General features: G+C 34.7%; 2 long non-coding RNA genes across 10 annotated transcripts in view; one reads left to right on the forward strand and one right to left on the reverse strand.

Annotated features, from left to right (window-relative positions):
* LOC137488661 (uncharacterized) overlaps window positions 1-21,751 on the reverse strand; it is a 331,464-nt gene that overhangs the window by 267,470 nt on the left and 42,243 nt on the right. The window lies entirely within an intron of this gene.
* On the forward strand, window positions 2,452-4,370 carry LOC137488588 (uncharacterized). The gene is made up of 4 exons (XR_011007697.2): window positions 2,452-2,547; window positions 3,217-3,274; window positions 3,390-3,453; window positions 3,562-4,370. It is a non-coding gene; the product is annotated as an uncharacterized lncRNA (long non-coding RNA).

Genomic DNA, 21,751 nt, shown 5'->3' on the forward strand with positions numbered 1-21,751 from the left:
TCTCAGCAATTTATTAAAATACTGCATAGAAACTATCTATCATTTGTTACAAATAAAAACAATTATTAATAATAATAATAATATAATAAATAATCATATATTAATTATATAATAAACCTGCACTAAATGTGCTTGTGAATTTTTTTTTATTCTATTTGTTGATGTTTTCTAACAGATGGAAAAGAACAGAATATTTGTACTCAAGTTATAATACAATAACACTGCTAAAATAATAACATTTTTAGTAAATTATACTACTGTTTTACAAATTACTCTTTTAAAAACTACTCTGAGTACTAGTTAATTACTTTTGAAAAAAATGTGATTTTTATTATGACCCTTTTTAAGTATAAAATTGTTTATTTGCTTAAATCACAAAGCTACATATAGGAATTTGCACTAACAAAGTATGGTCGATTTTTCCGTTCATGACAATGCATCTTTTTTAATAGCACTGGCAAAACTACCACATACTTTTAAGGCCATAGAGACACATTTTTGTCCATTTTTAAACAAGCTTTGAAATGTTTAATTAAAGAAAAGATTTAATTTATTTTTTTTTACATATTTTACACTGTTTTCTTATTTGCTCATTGTCTATCCAATATTTTATTTTACACTTAATCTTAAACTGAAATAATTTTACAAAAAAGACAAGAACACTGTCAGTAAAAAAATAAAAATAAAACAAATGACTTTTACTTGAGGTATTTGAAATATGACGACACTACATTTCTTAAAGCAGTGCTTTATTTTTAAAAAGAGTACTTAATGGGACTTAGATCACTGCTCTGTCAACTTTTAATGTTGAAAATTCAATTCTACATTTTCACAAAGGGCATTTTAGTAGTTTAAAAAAAATGTATAATGCATAAGAAAATAATATATAAATTAATTAGTAAAATACAAAAAATGCACTTATTATTAGTTTTTTGCAGCATAAAATACAACATCAACCCAGACAATATGTCACTTTAAACTATTAAAAACAGTAATAAAAGTCACCTTTTTCCACCTTTAAAGGGTTAAAGGTTGGCAGAAGATCAAGGTCCCTTAATGCGATTCAAAAGCATAAAAGATAAAAAAAAAAAACATGAATCACAAAATTTAGAAAACTGTCAATTTATGGATATTTTTACAGTGTATAGTAACTAGCTACTTTGTAACTAATATCATGGTACTTTTTTAGATCACACATCCAAAAAGATCCTATCCCAACTACTTAAGAACACACTAAAAACCTCCTGTATCTCTCTGAGCAGGTTTGAATGTGCTATAAAGGTCAGTGCTCCTCTCCACTGTGTGCTTTCTGAGAGTGAGAAGACCATGTTTCGCGGCATGACATTTAACGCGTCTTCCTGTATGCGGCGGCTCACACAACCAATCCATCAGCACACTACATTAATGAAGGTGGCCTTCATGTCCCCATCACACGCATAAAACATCGCCTCCGAGCCTCCAGTTGAATATGGAGAATAAATATTGGTTTTATTATCAGTATAATTGTTATTTATGAACTAGCGAGCACAAGAAGATGCCGAGATGAAGGAAAAGCTGTTACGCTGAGGTGATAATGGCGTTCAGGGTGTTCAATGACAGCAGTAGATCAATAGGTCGTGTGGGTCTTCGGGCTCTTGGGATGGATAAGAGAGAAAGCAGTCATAACTCCTTTTTTGTAATGATGCCAGATTGTCCAGATGTGTTGTCCTGTTTATGACTTCTTTTGATGGCAAGGTCAAAAGAAGGGTTTGAGAAGCAAACACTCTCAGAAATAAAGGTACGTCACTGTGATAGTACCACTTATCTAAGGGTCCACATATACCTTAAATTACAATTTGTATACAATTTTGTATACTTTTGTACTTTTAAGGTATTATGAGGTAAACATTTGTACTATTTAGGTATTTATATGTAACTTTAAGGTACAAATGTTGACCTTTTGAGAAGGTACTTTTAGAAAAGCTACTGCACCAGTTACAGGTTTTGTACCTGAGGGTAAATCCACTATGTGAGGTATGTGAGGTGTCACTGGGGTGGTACCTTTTCAAAAAGGTACACATTTTGTACTTAAAGGGTCTGTATTGCAACCTCAAAAGTATATATTAGTTCCAACATTTTTCAAGAGGAATACTTTTGTACTTTTTAAGTATTAGTATGTACCCATGGGGTACACTCAAAAAAATGAATTATGGCTTTAGTTGGTCCAAAGAATGTAACTATGTTTAAATTAAACAATTCGCTTATGTTTGTGTATTAAAAATAAAAGTGTTGTGTTGGAAAAAATTAGAAAAAGTAAGTTTTCACATTTAAACAGCTCGCTTAATTAACATGAATGAAAGGGAGTTGTGTTGCTTCTGCAGTACTGCATTTTGGTCAATAGGTGGAGGAATATCTGCACATGCGCAGTTTCAAAACAACACAGGAAGTAAGAAGATTCAAACCACAACAATCACTCTCAGTTCGGCGCCATATTATGGGAATCAAAAGATGAAGATTACAGTACAAATTGAGAACGTGCACAAAGCTTTCCCCAATGTGGACACACAGGTGAGATTTTTTTTACTTTTTATGTATTTATACTGAGGCTGTGACAACATTTGAATCATAAATGTACTCTCTTGTAATACTATGTTGTGTTTGTGTATAGTATTGCTATAAAATTGCCATGTTCCCTGTGTCTTTTCCACATTATAGACAGATAAATGTAACGTTATAGATTCATTGTTTTGCATTCCTGTGAAATTTTATACTTGGTATATATTAACTCCCCCAAAATAAAGTTGCAAACGTTGGTAGTAAGGAATAGTCATGTTAGAATAGTCTAAGCTTTTCACTAATCATAGCACACGTGCTGCTGATAATGTGACAATAAAAGTGATTTGATTTTTTATTTGATTTGATGGTCTTTATTTTAAATGAGTATCAAGCAGTTTGTCGAGTTTGAATGCTAGTTTTGATAACTTACATAATATTAATTAAAATGTGGTGTTAGCACAGTGTTATTTATTATTTAATTGTATTATTCGAGCCTGTTAACTTAAAAAAAAACAGCAAAAATGCATTTGTGACACTTAAAAAGGATGACATCTAGCATGATGACATATTTAATGTAAGCTTATTTGTTTGGTCATCTAACACGTTTTAATTTGCTATTTATATTATTATATTTTATTATTTTAAATTTTTGCTCACTCACATCTATTTTCTCCCTCACAGGTTTACAGCTCAACCTCTAAAGTCGCATATCTGGCTGAGGAGACTGTGGATCATCCAGGTACTATGCCTTTAGATGCCTATACACACATTAAAATGATGTACAGTAAAAATTACTAGTAATTTTAACTACTAATTATTTAGTAAATTAATAATTGTCATTTCATGTCATTTAGAACATCACCAGTGGAAAAAAAGGTGTGAATGCATCCTCAAAGCCCCTAAGTGAGGGAGTACAAGGTAAGCTATTTTATTTTTTTAAACATTTTGTATTTTCCTCTTAAACCAATTCCTCCTTTCACCTTTGATCTGTTGGTAAATGTTTTATTTTTTACCTGACTTTTTTAGGATGCTGGGCATGATGAAGCGCAAACCTTGATGTGCAACACCACCTTATGAATCTACAGTAGTTACATTAACATTTAGCAGACTCTTTTGTCTAAAGTGACTTACAATTGAGGACACATTCAGCAAATCAACAGGAAGAGGCGATACACCCAAGATGTGCTAATTATACAAAAAATTTTAAGAATTAAGAATGCTTCTACATGTGGTTTGTCAAGCCCACACACCTGTGTGAAGCAGACTTCATGCACAATGTTTTGTTTTTTAGATATAGGGAGTGGTTGTAAGAATGTGTCTGGTGCAAATGTGCATAAATGGTGCAAGTGTCAGAGAGATGAATGTGTGTAGCTATTGCATGTACTGTCATGGTTGGTCTAATTTATAGTGTAGTGCTGATCGTGTTACTTTGCTTTAAAATGTTAATCTTTCTTTGAACAACTGAAGTGTTATCTGCTTTTTCAGTGTAAAGAAGGTACAGTATAGTTTACAAAAGAAGACTTGATTTTTCTAAGTATATTTTTGTGAATCATTTGAAGGCAGAATATTATTTTTGAATGTTTTTGTAATATATGAAAAGTATTATTTTGAAAAGTGTATTTTATGATGCTTTTGTAAGCATATTTTTGTTAATCATTTATTGTTTTCAATTTGCTTCATACTTGTATTACTATTATTTTAATAGTATTAATATTTTAATTTATTGTAATAATTGAAGATACAGATAAAGACAGTATTTGGATTTTGATAATCATTTTATTGCTGGAAAATGTGTAAAACTGTAAAAATGCTATGGAATAAACTCAATGAAACGGAAACTGTTTTTTTATTTGGTTAAACAAAACAATATCAATTTTAGAATAATTGAACTTAAATAACTACATTGATTAAAGCTAAATTATAAATGTTACGTTGATTGAACTAAACAACATTATATTACCTTTATGTAACTAACTTAAGTTCACTAAAATTAATATTCTTTCTTAAAGGTAACTTAACTCGGTTACGTGGAACCAGTGGACAAAAAAAAGTTAATTAACACCAACATATCATTTTTTTGAGTGTATTATTTATTCATTCATTCATTTTCTTTTCGGCTTAGTCCCTTTTTTTAATCTGTGGTTGTCACAGGGGAATGAACTGCAAACTTATCCAGAATATGTTTTACACAGCAGATGCCCTTCCAGCTGCAAACCATCACAGGGAAACATCCATACACACTCATTCACACACATACAATACGGCCAATTTAGCTTACTCAATTCACCTGTACGGAAAACCAGAGAATTTGGTGGAAACCCACACGAACACGGTGAGCCCATGAGGTAATAATATGGACCTTTTAGGTACAAATTTGTCCCTTTTGAAAAGGTACCATCCCAGTGACAGCTCATGTACCTTTATATCTGAGAGTGTAATATAGTATTTGAGGATGTTATTTGCTCCATTTTCACAAAGAGCAACGTTTATTAAGATAAGTTTAAGTCTTTTTAAGACAAGTAAAAGTTTATGCAGTTTATTCACAGCTTAGTCAGACAGGCAATGGTCAACAGAAACAAACAATATCACGTGGGTACTTCAAAAGCGTGGTGATGTTTACAGGCAGTGATCGGTGCAGGCAGCAAACGGGAAAAACAAAGAACAAAACAAGGGTCAGGAAACACAACAAGGTTATACTAGGGTACACTTTGTAACGTTACAGACAAACAGGACTCAGGACTGTGTGTGTGAATGTGAGGTGTATTTATACTCCTAGTAATCAGTTCATCATGAGCTTACAGCTGTGTGCGAGTAATCTGAGAGAATCAGAAACTGATGTGTGTGTGTGAGGTGCATGATAGAATTTGTAGTATAGTTCAGTAACAGATGTGTAGTTCTCCAGCGATCTGCTCAGAATAGCTCACTGGTGACCGTGACAAATATAGTTTGCGATCAAACAAACACAACAACCCTTTTATATAAACTGAAAATACACTGTAAAAAATTACCATAATTTCAACGGTAAAAAATGGTAAAAATGCTACAGTAAAAGTCTGTAACCTGTCTAACAGTACATTTCCATAATATATACAGTTAATAACCATAAATTCCAGTTATTCCCTGCATAACACTTCCTTTTTTGTGTGTGTTTTTTTCTTCTTTACTATGGTTCCTTTTTTTAACAGCAAAGTTTTGGCAAACACAGCTGTCGTTTCTTTACCGTAAAGGTTTTTAAACCATGTACATTTATATTTAGCTGAACTCCAATTACCTAAGTGCAGTCAGGTAAATTATTATTATTATTTATTATTATTTTTAGACTGAAGCATTTCTTTAATCCTGTTTCCACACAAAAACCCTTCAACAAATCACACTGAAGCATGAAACAGAACCACTGCAAAGACATACAACATGAGTATCCTTTCCTGTTGTAAAGAAGAAAGGCTGATAGCCACTTTCATTCTGGCCAGGGAAATTCAGCTCCTGATGAGGCGTTAAGCTCCTCTGTTCTGGAGTGATTTACTCTAATGGGCAGCCGGGGACCTGATTGCACACAGCCGATGCGTGGGTCAGTGCTTCTGCAAATGAGAGCCGAAATCGGGCATATTCACGCCGCTTGAGTTCCCAGAACTACACCGTTCCTCACTGAAGTGAATGAACATTGATCTACAAACTGCTTCTTAGATATAAAGCAACCTACAACTATCAACAGAGACTGTGATCACCATGTCAGACGCAATTGCCGGCATTAAACATGACGGAATCAAGTCTATAGTGCTAAATGGTAAGAGCCTGAGGGTGATGTCACAATAGGTAACTAAGCTCAATGTGACTATTAGTCATTCGTAGTCAACCACTGATGGAGTTGGTGGCAAATGAAGCAGGTGTGATTTATTATATACACTAATATTGGCACCGTTGGTAAATGAACAAAGACGACTGTAAAAAAAATGATTATATTTTTGCTCAAAGTGTATTTTAAAAAATAAGACGCTTGGGTTTATCTTGGATGACAGTAAAGGCTTTTTTCTTGAGACCCTTAAAATGTTTACTGCAAAACATTTTTTGCTTGTTTGTTTTTTGTCTTGATTCTAGTTCAAATATCTGCAAACTCTCAAATCAAGGAGTTCTAAAAATACTGCCTTGTTTTCTGAAATAACAAGTCAAAAATTAAGCAAGTTTTCCTTAAAATAAGCAAAATAATCGGCCAATGATATAAGCAAAATAATCTTGCTTACGCTGTCAAATAAGCTTATTTAATCAACATTAATTAACAGAAAATGCTTCTTGATTTTTTTATAAGTAAGAAAAGCATGTTTTTGACTTCAAGACCCAACTTACTTTAGATATTCTACAGCTGTGGTTCTTGGAGGTTTTTTTGGCCACTCAAACATCCACATAACAGCTTAAGGGCACAAGGTATACAGATTCGTCCACACTGTAAAAAATGATTGTGCCAATTAGTTATTACAACTTAATATAACACTTTAAAATTGCATTTCTATGCATTCTGTATATACAGTTGAAGTCAAAATTATTAGCCCCCCTGTTTATTTTTTCCCCCAATTTCTGTTTAATAGAAGATATTTTTAACACATTTCTAAACATAATAGTTTTACTAACTCATTTCTAACAACTGATTTATTTTATCTTTGCCATGATGACAGTACATAATATTTCACTAGATATTTTTTGACCAGATTTATATATTTAAATTTTTTAAATATCGGTTTTGCACAGTTTGCTTGAGTCAGAAATGTAAAAAGTTTATCTAGCGACACTGATGGTCATTTTCTCATTGCAATGTGATTTGTTTAGTGAAGTTTGAATTTGCAGACTTCAAAAAACAGTTTTTATTCTTAAATGAACCATGGTCTAGTAGTGAAGCCGTTATTTAAAGGTAAGTAACGTCAAATATGGGGTTGGCACTGTTGCCTCACAGCAAGAAGGTCACTGGTTAGAGTCCCGGCTGGGCCAGTTGACATTTCTCTGTGGTGTTTGCATGTTTCCTCATGTCCGCATGGGTTTCTTTCAGTTTCCCCCAAAGTTATAAGTTATAAGTGGTATATATGCATTGAATAAACAAAATTGATGATGGTGCATGAGTCTGTGGGTGAATGATAGGGTCAACTTCAACATTTAAGTTCACTAAACTTAAACAATTTCCATTACACTTGAATTATAAAGTCCTATCATCATCATTCCTAATTGCAAAACCCAATCTATTTAAGTTAACTAAGCTTAGACTAAATCCATTAGACTTTAATTGCCAAGTGCTGTCAACTTTAACAAGTTTAGACAACTTCACTATTTAAGTGAAGTAAACTTTTAAGGCGGCACAAACAATCTAAAACAGAAAAATATTTTACAGTGCACCTCCAGACTGATTAATAACACGTTCAGTTTACTGAAATATCTTAATCATTGCTGATGGTAGAAATTAGCATTTTGATGTGAATCAAAGCATGTTGCCATTTTTGCTTTTATCCATTGGGATGAATGAATGAGTGAGTATGGTCTATGTTACCTCAAATGTATAATATATACATACATACTTCACATACCCTTATGTCTTGGATGAAGAATTTCCATTTTTTTGCCACCCAGTTGTACAAAAAATAATAAACATAATTTTAAATAAAATAGCATGATCGCCTCATAGCAAGAAGGTCGCTGGTTCGGGCCTCAGTCGGGTCAGCTGGCATTTTTGTGTGGAGTTTGCATGTTCTCCCTGTGTTCGCGTGGGCTTCCTTCGGGTGCTCTGGTTTCTCCCAAAGACATGTGGTATAGGTGAATTGGGTAGGCTAAAATTGACTGTGGTGTATGTGTGTGAATGAGTGTGTATGCAGCTGGAAGGTCATCCGCTGCGTTAAACAAATGCTGGATAAGTTGGCGGTTCATTCCGCTGTGGAGACCCCAGATTAATAAAGGGACTAAACCAAAAAGAAAATGAATTAATGACTAAATAAAATAAATAAATATAAATTGGACTATAAAGGTACTTCAAAAATATTTAGCTTAAATAAATTGATGCCAATAACTGTGGCACACATTAAACAACACAGATTTTTTTAATTATTCTAATAATAATAATAACTATTATTATTATTTTTATTATTATTACATTATTATAGCTTTTTTTTTGTAAGAAAATTGTTCTCAGTGAGAGATTTTTTTGTCAATATTGAGACCAAAATATTAAACAATTATGCCTTTTTTTGTTGCTCATGTTTACCAAGAATGACTATATTAGTGGAGGGCACAGTAACAATATGCCACAATAAAACAAAGCAAAATCCAATTTCTCTCCCAAATATACTGTATAACACACAAGCAAAAGCTTTCAATCCAATAGGCGAAGATGAAAGCACATAATAATCACATTCCCAGCGCAAGGTGAAAGATTATATGAAAGACAGCAGAGTCTAGGACAGGCACTTTGGCATTCTACACCATGCCATCGATCTGTCATTGCCATCATTTCCTGCCTTAACAAGCAGAGGCAGTGTTCCAGGTTATTTATGTAACCCCCGTTGGGAGAAGACCTATTGATTTATTTACTCGGCTCAAACCAAGGATGCATTCCGTGCTCCGCTCCTGCAGGAGAACACAGGTAGGTGGTGGAACAGGATTTATGGAATGCCCTTTGAAATGAGCTTTGAATAATTTTTAATCTCATTTGTAGACGGGGGCAATATCTCTCACGTAGAGCACGAGACGAGGCCTGATGACTGTCTATTTGCGTCGCTTTCGAAATTTCAGACAGACGGAAGTGACCCTGAGTGACCTGATGGGGATTGATTTAGCTACTGATTTGAAAATTAACTTGAGGGAGAAAGGCAAAGGGAGAGTGCGAGAAAGCAGGATAAAGAGTGCATTATTATGAGCAGATGAAGGGAGATGAGAATGAATGCACTGTTATAGTTGGAAAATAGGCAGGGGTATAAAGCAGTGAATGAGTAGATTGAGAGAGCAGGTCCTGAGGCTGAGCCTATTGTTTCAGCGATAACATATGGAAAGTGATGCACTGTTTTAGAAATATTTGCTTGAAAAGAAAAGAATTTGTGACCACAAAATGTAAAGTAGGTGTATATACAATGTATATACAAATTATTATTACTATTATTTTCATAATTAATAATAATGGTTATTATTATTATTATTATTATTATTATATTTTTTGTAGTAGTAGTAGTTCTAGTAGTATTTATAATAATATTTAATATTATTTTTTTTATATTTAATATTATGAGACTGATTCTTGTGATGCTCCAGGGACAGATGAGTCTTTGCTGAGGTCCAGCTTTCCAGCCTCTCTTTTACCAATTGGTGAAGTTCCTTCCTCGCCGCTTGCGCCACTGGCTTGCATGGTTCGGGATCTGTAAAGCTGCGCATCAATGGATTTGCTCTTCAGTGTTTGGACTCTCAGTATTCTTAAACCACACTGAACTGAGCTAAACTGAACTGAACTTAAACAGTGAAAACTGAACTACACTGCTTAAATCTATGATCTTCTATGTGATGCTGCTTTGACACAATCTACATTGTAAAAGCGCTATACAAATAAAGATATATTAAAGATATATATTTAATATAATAATAACAATAATAATAATGATATAAATAATAATAATAATAATAAAAATAATAATAATAATAATAATGTAATTTCCTCTAATGTAAATATAAAAATAGTTTTTAGTTGACACACTTTACACCAATTATTGCCTTAAAATTTACATTATTATATTTTAAATAACATTATGAAGTAAAAGTTTACATTTTCATCCTCAGCAAGGACCCATGTTTAAACCCTTTACTTCCATATCATTAATAATTTATTATTAATGTTTACCAAATTTCCTCAATAAAAACAGTTCTTCTACCATTTTTTTCTTTATTTGGTTGTATACATTGACATAAAGGTTTTGCCGTTGCGCACTCGTAGTGAAAAAAAAAAAACTAATAAGAAAAAACACGACATAAAAAGCGCCTCGCAATTTCGGCAACTTAAAAAAAATGCATTTAGTGTGATCGGCCCCCAGTACATCTAGCATATTACATTTTATAACCAATTTACAATAAAATGCAGCATTACACAGCATGTGCCCTTCCAGCTGCAACCCAACAGTGGGGAAACACCCATACGTTCTTGCATTCACACACATACACTACGGTCAATTTAACTTATTCAATTTACCTATATAGCGCATGTCTTCGGACTGTGGGGAAAACTGGAACACCCAGAGGAAACCCACGCAAACATGGGGAGAACATGCAAACTCCACACAGAAATTCCAACTGACCCAGCTGGAACTTGAACCAGTGACCTTCTTGCTGACCCCCGTGACGCCCAACATTTTATAACCTGTTTACAATATTATAAATATGAAGATGATTAATACATCTCGCATATTACATTTTATAGCTTATTTACAATACTATCAATATGCATTTGACTAATACATCTCACATATTACATTTTATAACCTATTTACAATATTATCAATATCCAGTTGATTTATACATCTGGCAAATTTATTTGCAAAACTTTTGACAAAGTTTTGAACCCTAACTTTAATCATCACCTGCGCAAAAAAGGATAATGTACCAGTATAATAGAAGGACTCTTTATTTAAGCATGCTGTAGTGACAATCTTTGATGGATCAGGGGCACGGAAAAGAGGAGCCGGGAGACGACTCTGAAGAAGCTGCAATTCAATAAGCCAATTTTCAGGGCCCGGCCCCTGTAGAGGTGTCAGACTGTGAGGAGAGAGAGAGAGAGAGAAAGAGAGAGAAAGTGTAATGTATGCGTGTGTGTGTCTGCCCGGTCCATTTGCTTTATGCAAGACATGTACACTCATCTTTTCCTCATAGACCTCAGAAAAAGACATCGTGTCAGAACAGGTGTACCACATCTGGATACATGCACATAACCTAAAAAAGCCAGTTACAGCCTTTGCCATCACTAGAGGCATTGCAGACGATTGTAAAGATGTCAGAGCTGCACAATGAACTGTGAAAAGACTGCAATCTCAATTCAAACCATGTACTTTATGTATTTTAATACTTTTAAAAGTACTATCACAGTGAACTTACAAACCAGTGTTTGTGCTACTACTGATCCAGAAGTAGTGTTGGCGATATAGGAAATTTTCAGATCACCATATTGTCCCCTGTGAGATCACCGATACACAATACTATCGCATGGGGGCGCGGCAGTGTTAAGTTTATGTATACATAATATTTGATTATTATATTTAACCATATCTAAAGATATTTAATAACCTTTCGGCTGATTTTTTACTTATTTAATAACCTACTGCATTTGCATGACGTTTGAGCTTGGATAATAATTCAAACCAATGCAAATCACCACGCTCTTACAGCTAAATATTGGCTGACACTATGATTTCAAACAAGACTCGATGCAACAGTGTGGCGCGGGACAGAATTTGATGGTGACTTCGGGTTCATGCCGTTATCCTCGGCCCGTGGGACTGCTGCAAAATGGATATAATGCACATGGATGAAAGCAAATGAAATTATATTTATATAGGCACAGAAGAAACAAGGATGCTCTTTCAGACAGGAGGCAGATAGTGAATATGCGGTGAAGTTTTTCATGTTTTTGTTCAGTTGAGCATGGTGCAGCTTCAGGTCTAATCATGACAAAACTAATTGTCAACAGTGTCACATTTGTATTTGCTAAGATCTAACACAATTATTGTGCTTGGCATAGGCTATGTGTTTACTGTTTTCTGATCAGTTTCATTTTAGACATGGCTGCGGCGAGTCAGAAATTTCTCAATTATTAAATAGCCTATTTGACCTAAAACTTTTCACTGAGCTCAGTAAAATGTTCTTTGATAATTATTTGAAAATTATAGTTATTAATAATCAGTTTAATAATTCTTTAATGCCAAATGATTGGTAAAATACAGACTGTAATTTAATTTAATATAGGCTAGTTTAAATAATGAAATATATTTTAATAGCCTATATAAATAGATATAGGCGTAACATATTTTTTATTTAAATAAATAGGTTATTTTCTGAAAAATGCGCATGTCCGTGTTTATCATTCTATCAAATTAAACACAAATAAGACAAGTATGTATTTTCTGTTTATTTAAAGGAGCAGTCAATGCATACACTGAAAATATAGCCTATAGCCCCGCTTAAAACTTAAATAGGCTATTAATAACGGATATAAAAGATAAATAGCTTTTTGTGAAAGCAAGAGAGAATCTTGCGGGAGTGCTGTTATGAAGCAGTCTCAAATGACCAACGACCGCAACAAGTTTTATTCCTGAATGTTTGAGCTGGTTTCAGAATTCTTTCATTTTCTTCTTCAGTTGTTTCATTTTTACAAATCGTTTTATTTAACTTGTTTGTTAATTAAATCCCATTTTGTCATTTAGCCTATTATTTTTAGGCACCAAAGTTGCAAACTAATTTTCTCTGAGATGTGGCTATGCCCTCATGTGCAGCTCGCGCTTCAACTGCTGCTGCAGAGACAGAGAGAGAGAGAGAGAGAGAGAGAGCGCAAGAGAGCAATCTTAATGATTCATTTTTGTCCAAAAGTGTTGGTGAGGTGATGTTGATGTGAACAGCTGAAGCTGTCATATTATTTGTAGTAAACTTATTATTAATGATGATGTTTAAAATAATACTACTATTCATTTTATTCAATAATGCACTTAAAACATGCAATAGTTCTACATTAATGCAAAACAAGTTAGTTTTAGGTTTCAGCTCTTGGCGATATCTTTGCCAATCGTCGATACACAATACTATCGTCGATTGGCACAACCCTAACCAGAGGTCAGTTTTTACTCTTTGTACAGTAACAACACAGTATGAATATATCTGTAGTGTTGCAAAAAAAATCAAATACAAGTTCAAGTTGAGTTTTATTGTGATTCCTCTTCATGTGTGGACATATAGTGGAAGGCAATGTTGTGTTTTGCATGACCACAGTGCTACATAAATAATTATTAATTATAATCATGAATATGAACACAACACTACACAAAAGAGCTTTTTTAAACCTATAGATAACTAGCATACCGGAGCGATAATCTAACTAACTATACATATACTATAAAAACTATATACATAACCTTAGACAGACTATACAAGTACTTTTACGCAAGACAGAACAATATTGTACAAGATGTTGCACAAAAGAGGTATTTAAGGTTGAAAAAAAAACAAGTAGTGCAACATGATTTGTGGTAGAGATCTGCGCGGGACTAAATTTTGAATCCCGCTCCCGCCCGCACCCGACCGCTCCAGCTTATATTAAGAATTTGTTGTCCCGCTGCCCGACCCGCCCCGTTTTCGGGCCACCGCGCCCGATCCCGCTAAAGAGCGGGGGAGAACAAAACCGAAAATCACCCAGCTATACAGTCCAGACAGCCAAGCTGTCTGTATAAACACACACACACAGCACCAAGCACACACACACAGACTAAGCTCTCTCACTCTCATATGCACGCGCGCGCACTAACACACACACAAGCACCAAGCAGACACACAGGCGTTTGCTGTTATATCAATTCCGGCGCGGATGCAGCAGCGTTGGCTCGCTTACGGCCGCCGCATCTGGCCCGATTGATCCGCAGAAATCTGGTCGGGTCCTGCGGCGCCCGCGGGACAGCCGCAGGAATGCAGACCTTTAATTTGTGGTACACTAAAAAATACACATTGTTTTACCTAGGATGGAGTTAAAGTAAAGTGTCCAGTGCATACAGAAAGAAGAGTGTTTCTACAGGTGGTTTTTCAATCCCACTCACCTGTGTGAAGCACACTCAGAAAGGCCCAATGTTTTTTTTTTCTAGAGATACTGTATCAAGAGATGGTAAGAAAGTGTGTGGTGCAAATGTGCAAAAATAACCCAGAAGTATGGTTTAGATCAGAGGTTTCAAACTGGACCGTTTAGATCCAACCCTGCTTCAGCACAGTTGTAGGTTTCAAACAAGCCTAAAGGACTCAATTAGTTTGAATTAGTTTGATCAGGTCTGTTATTTATAAATATCAGTGGTTTAGATGTAATAATTATGTCTATGGGTGAATGATGCACGATACGGCTACATGATATTGGAAAAATTTGACATTGCAATTTTTTTCTCTGCGATATATATCGCGAAATTTATAATAAAATATATTGAGACAAAAATAAAATAAATAAAATGCAGTCATAAACACAACGGAGCAAATATTAAAGTGAAATCAACAGTGATCTACAGTTTTCTACAGAGAGTCTAACAGTATTCGGTTAAAGAAATTGAATAATCAAATGTAAATTAACAATGCACAGTCTTCATCATATAAATTGTTTGATAAAATTAATCTTTATGCTCTATTAAAATGCTTGAACTCTCAAAAATATGCTTACGTAGTTAGATACCTTAAAAACACATGCACATGATTTTCCACAAAACTCATGTGTTGGCCTGATGTTACTGGTCATCTATAATTCCAACACAACAATGCATATCTTGCGATGTGACTTTCACGGACGCACACATTGTGATATCTATGATCAAACAATATATTGAGTAAATTACCTTTGGAAAATAACTTTACTCCTCAAAAAAACATTATATCAGATTTTATCATTATGCCAGTAGGTGGCGACAAGTAATGTGGAGTTCACGCTGTGCAATTTTCAAAGTTGTCAGATGACAGTTGTTTTCACATTGCACCACTCTCTGAGGTGGCATTCAGTTGATGCTGTGTTTACACTGCATGATGGATCAGAGACAGGAGGATACACACTGCATGACTACACTAGAAACAATCGCAGACAACTCTGTCATGACTGTCTGATTAGTGATGGAATTCAATTACTGAGCAATGTGCTGCTGCTGAGAAAAATGTTTCTACTTGGTTTCTGTTTAAAGTTATTGCAAAGCCTAATAGTTCTGCAATTGTGGTCTAAATCCCCTCCCTGAATCCCAAAGTCTTTCACACAGCAGGATTTTCAATCGATGACAGGTCCAAAGATTTAGCATAGCAAATATTTCACAGGCATAGGTGACAGGTCATGATTCTTTCAGATCCTGCCTTTCAAAATTCAATTCAGCTTAGATTTGCCTCTACTTTGTGGCACTTTTCTGTGAATTAACTAATATTAAAATCATGCAAACTCTGCTAAAATGTTTTTGTTTTCAAATCAAGCACTTAAAAATTAGGACAGGTCCACTATTGAACCAAGACAAGTATTTTTAGTATTGAATATGACAGCGCAATATATCAAATTTATTGAAATTTAGCCAATGTACATACTGCATTTTACATTTCACAATGGTACTATATTATCTTTGTGTGGCTGCCATTAGTACACCCTCTGAAACAAGTTTTCAGCACATCAGGCAATATAGATAGAGTACATGTCAATGTGCATCTCTGAAACCAAGCAAAGTGGACATGATGGTTCTCAATAAAAAATCTGTAACAATTTTTGTATAGATGCTGAAATACGGTATGAGCAGGCAATCAAGCCAAGTAAGGAAGGCAATAAGACAGCAAAAAAATAACTTTGCGCTGTTTCAAGTGTTTTTGTTTTTCTGATTGCTCTTGATATTCTCAGGTTGATAAACGTATTGAATATCACAATATCTGTTTAACCATTTAATGCAAATAAATGTATAACATTTATTTTTATTTTAGATCTTTTAAAGACAGAAGCAATCAACATCAATCAGAACCTCTAGGAAATTACATAAGATTGTTATTGTCATTGTTATACACTTAATCAAACAACACAGGCTCATTCTGAAAACGTACCACTATATATATTTCTGGAGAGTGTCAAATACCTCCCAGGAGCTGGGTATGCTTTTTGAGATTTCAAATTTCTATTGTGAATGCCATTCACGCCTGCTCTTATCCCATAAATCCACCAGAGGCCGCTGTCGACTGACTGACTGATTGAATGACTGACTGGCCAACCAATCGACTAACCCACCCTCCTTCTTCACTAAACCTAACCAATAGTGTTTTCAATTGCACAGATTGACAATTTAATTGTTTTAAGTTCAATCCACTTAAATTTGTAAAAGAAATTAAAATAACTTGGGACAAAATGGAATTGTGTGGAAGCCGGATTTTTTAACTGTCTAAGAATGTGGGAGAATTGTGATCTTAACAAAACATGATTCTTTCTTTTTTGTATAGCATGTCTTTACAAGGCGTTACAGTAAATTCTTACCACAGACAGGTTTACAGAAACAAATAATAATAAAAATAATATTGATAATAATAAAATAAATAATAATCATTACAAAAATCTAAACAAATACCAAATTCACACATTCCACAACTTCAAACTTCTAAAACTTCTTCGATATTGCCATTTTTCACAAAGTACCTTCCAGATATCACAAAATTCAGAGGATTTTTTCTTATGTAAAATTTTCAAGAGCCAAACATGTTTAGTTTCTCAACCACAGTCCAATGGAGGGGCAACAAACCCTTTGCCAACACAAAGCAATAGAACGTCTTGCTTGTATTAAGCATAGATTGATCAATTTTCTTTCTTTAGTAGACAAAGATCACCTGTCTTCATACATATTTAATATACATAGTCCAGAACATAAAGGACGATTCTTTCATTAGACTGCTTCAGACTATGCCAACTTTGCTTACATTGCAAAATTATATTTATATTTGAATCATCATGAGGACAAATTCTAATTGCTGCCTCTAATGCATAACGAATGCGCATGAATGAACAAAAAAAATCAAGATCTTAGAAACAAGTTCATCACACTCTTTCAAATAAGACAAAACTGTACAGAAAGAAAAGTCTCTGTCTGAAACTATGAGTCATGACCCGGTTAAATGCTTAGCCAAATCCAGAATCCATCCTAAATCTCTCTTAAAACTATGCAAACGGATTAAACCTTCATCCTAAATGCACTGCCAGGCCGACCAAGTCTTACTGGCTACAACATGTGGTTAGAATAGATTCTGCCATGTGCTTTCTACCACTCAGCACCACAGTGAAAGAGGTATTCTTTTTTGCTTGTTGTTTTTTTTTTCCATAAATGTCACGGAGCATCAGTCCCATTCCTTGGCATCCATAGTTTCACCACAAGACAGTGGGAAACATGAAAATCCCAAATGACACCGGCAACCTAAGCACAGAGTGGATCTACCAAGAAATGCAACCATGATGAATCACTGAGGTGACACCACCTGACAGAAAATGACATCATAGAGTCAGAAGCTGATTTACCGTGCGCCAGAAAATACTGCAACCGAACCAGTGTGAGACTCTGTCAGTTCTTCCAGTTATGCACACAGCATGTGCCACTCTGCTAATGAGGACACAAGTGTGATTTGTCTGAAAGAGGCCTAAACACACTTTGCGGCAACTTGTCGTCCGTTTTAATTCAATGGATTGCTCAGAGTGATGACAGGCTGTACACAAAGCCACCGTACAGAGTGTCCCGGTCACAATATGTTGTTTCCAATTTAAAAGTGTGCTGCAAAAAGTTTGGAAATGCCCTAGGCATAGTAGAGTTATGGACAGCATATCAGCATGAATTTGTACATTTTGTGATGGCTTTACATTAATAGGGGACATTTTTCCTTGGAAATATATATATATATTCTCTCTCTCTCTCTCTCTCTCTCTCTCTCTCTCTCTCTCTCTCTCTCTATATATATATATATATATATATATATATATATATATATATATATATATATATATATATATATTCTATATATATATATATATATATATATATATATATATATATATATATATATATATATATATATATATAAAATGCTAGCCCAATAATCTTTTAAAAAAAGAGACCCCAGCGAAGTTTAGTCCAGTAATCAGGCATTCAATTGTTAAACGATTAGCAGGCTAGAAAAAAAAACAGCAATCCTTATTATTGTAATGGTTTTATGACGTCACTTTAATCCATGAATTAAAGACCAATGCGTGTTTTCGAGGGCATTTTATATTATTTAATAAAATATGTTGTAAATAACACATTTGCTCTTTTAAAATATGTATGTATGCAGGTTTGTTTCTTTTTTGTGAGTCTTTTGTTATTAAATATATAACTTATCTTGTATTTTATAATATGAAGAAAAAAGTTACCTACATCTTGTGGCCTGAGGGGGAGTGATTTCACAGCAAATCTATAAAAAAAAAATCCATTTAATAATGTAAAATTTTCATTTAGCAAAGGTGCATTAACTTAATCAAATGTGACAGCACAGTTTTTCTTTTACATTTTCTGTACCTCATTTAATCGTGTAAATAAAATAATAAGCCTTTCCTTCCCTTTCATAATCTCTATAATAACAACAAGAAATATTCCTTAAACAAAAAATCAGCACATTAATTATTTCTAAAAAGATAACATGACACTCAAAACAGGACAGACAATTGCTTAAAATTCAATCATGCCAGAACAGAAATAAAATACATTTTAAATTATGTTAAGGCCAGTCTAAAATTGAACACATTTTTAATAATAATCATGTTTTACGAAACGTTTGATTATGAGCATGAAAAATGCGTTCTGAATTAAACATGGAAAAAAATTAATCAGACCTAAAACTTCTGAACAACAGTGTAATACAAACCTTAGTTTATATTTTTATTCAATATTGTTTTACAAGGACTTAAAGAAAAAACTCACGTATGATAATTCAGAGCTATGACTAAAGCAAAATTGCATATGAACAAGCAGGTTTTCCAAAAGGAACAGACATTTACATTTTGACTGTGATTCATTAAGGCATCTGTGTGAGCTTCTGCCAGACATGCAGAATCAGATAATCAACATTAATTAACTGTGACGTACCAGAGACCTGAGGCTCCAAATCTATGTCTCATCTTATGACGGAGAAAAACCTTGCCTATATCATTTAGCATTAACCGGGATCCCATCTACACCAAGACGCAGGTTATGCTGGTTTTGGATGATTCTTAGAAGACGGCCACACTGTCATGAAAGGGTTTTCTCATGCAGCGAGTGTCACAAGCGGTTTGTCATGAAAGCGTGAACTTCCAGCAGGATGATCAGGAGTGAGAGCTGTCATAACCTGCTCTGCAGTCATCTCTCCAGTGACTGTCAACTAGAACTCCAGCTCTGCTAGTCCTCCAGAGTCAATTCACACTAACACAAGTTACTAACACAGAGCCTCAGGTCTAAAATAGACCTAAAGTCAACGTCTAGTCAAGCTGAAAAAAAAAATATGCAAGGAAAATAAAATCTGCCAAAACTCAAAATCAAAGCTGCCAGCACTATATCTTGAAATCTTACTTACAGAAAAACCACATAAGCATCACGTGAGCTATAAAATCACATTTGAAACACCTGTGATATGCACAGGCGACGCAGTAGGTAGTGCTGTCACCTCACAGCAAGAAGGTTGCTGGTTCGAGCCTCTGCTGGGTCAGTTGGCGTTTCTGTGTGGAGTTTGCATGTTCTCCCTGCGTTCGTGTGGGTTTTCTCCGGTTGCTCCGGTTTCCCCCACAGTCCAAAGACATGCGGGGCAGGTGAATTGGGTAGGCTGGATTGTCCGTAGTGTATGAGTGTGAATGAGTGTGTGTGGATGATGCTCAGAGATGGGTTGCGGCTGGAAGGGCATCAGCTGCGTAAAACATATGCTGGATAAAGTTGGCAGTTCATTCCGCAGTGGCGACCCCAGATTAATAAAGGGACTAAGCCGAAAAGAAAATGAATAAATGATTGATATCCACATGATCATTACATTTTCACAACATGTTAAAATATCACACACTTTGCTTTACATGTTTTCAGTGTGTTTTCTGTGAAAGTTTTGGTAAAAAATAAAACATAATTTAATAATATTACAATGCTTATTCATTCATTCATTCATTCGTTCATTCATTCAATCAAATCAATTATTTATTTTATTTTCAGCTTAGTCCCTTTATTAATTAGAAGTCGCCACAGCAGAATGAACCACCAACTTATCCAGCATATGTTTTACGCAGCACCCATACACCGTTGCATTCACACTCATACACTACAGCCAATTTAGCTTATTCAATTCACCAATAGCGCATGTCTTTGGACTGTGGGAGAAAGCGGAGCACTTGAAGGAAACCCAGGCGAACACGAGGAGAACGTGCAAACTCCGCACTGAAATGCTAACTGACCCAGCCGAGGCTCGAACCAGCAACCTTTTTGCTGTAAGGTGATCGTACTACCCACTGTGCCACCGTAACGCTGCAATCTATCATTTATCTACTTATTTATTTGAATTATACATTATTCCAACCAACAGAAGCACTAAAATCATCTTTTTGCTATCTTAATACACTGACAACCACCGAATATGCCTCTTTACATATTATATACTGAAACAATTTAAAAACATATGTGACTATTTTGGTGAAATTCATACTAAATACAACATATTTGTAACCCAATTAAATTTGAACTAAAGGTTGTACTTACTATAAAGTATCGGATGTCATACAGTTAGCTAATCAGTTTCCAGTTGTTGTTTTTTTTTATGGTTATCATTATGTTGTTCACCTGTGTCTTATTTAGTTCCTGCACATTTGTACTCATGTGTTTGTTTTTGGTCTATTATGGTCTTGTAAAATTAGGTAAAGTTTATGGATTTTATGTGGATCTTTTTACACTACCTGACAAAAGTCTTGTCATCGGTGCCAGTTGTAAGCGCAACAAATAATAAATTGACTTCTAGTTGATCATTTGGAAAAGTCACAGAAGGTAGATTTTTCCATTGAATCATAACTACTGCAGAAGACCCATTGGAACCTGCATGGACCCAAGATTCTCACAGAAATTGGTCTTCAGTTTTGGAAAAAATCCTGATTTGGGGTTATATCCAGTATGGGGCATGCAAGAGATTTGAAGAGGGGATGGCAACATCAACAGCCTGAGGTATCAAGACATTTGTGCTGCCCATTACATTACAAACCACAGGAGAGAGCAAATTCTTCAGCTGGATTGCATTACTTCTTTTACTTCAGCCTCCACATCAAAGTTCCTGAAAGCAGATAAGCTCAAGGTGCTCCAGGATTGGCTAGCCCAGTCACCAGACATGATCGTTATTGAGCAAGTCTGGGGTAAGATGAAGGAGTAGGCCTTAAAATATAAATCCAAAGAATCTTAATGAGCTCTTGGAGTCCTGCAAGAACGCTTTCTTTGCCATTTTACATGACTTTATT

Source organism: Danio rerio, chromosome 20 (assembly GCF_049306965.1).
Source record: "Danio rerio strain Tuebingen ecotype United States chromosome 20, GRCz12tu, whole genome shotgun sequence".
NCBI lineage: Eukaryota > Metazoa > Chordata > Actinopteri > Cypriniformes > Danionidae > Danio > Danio rerio.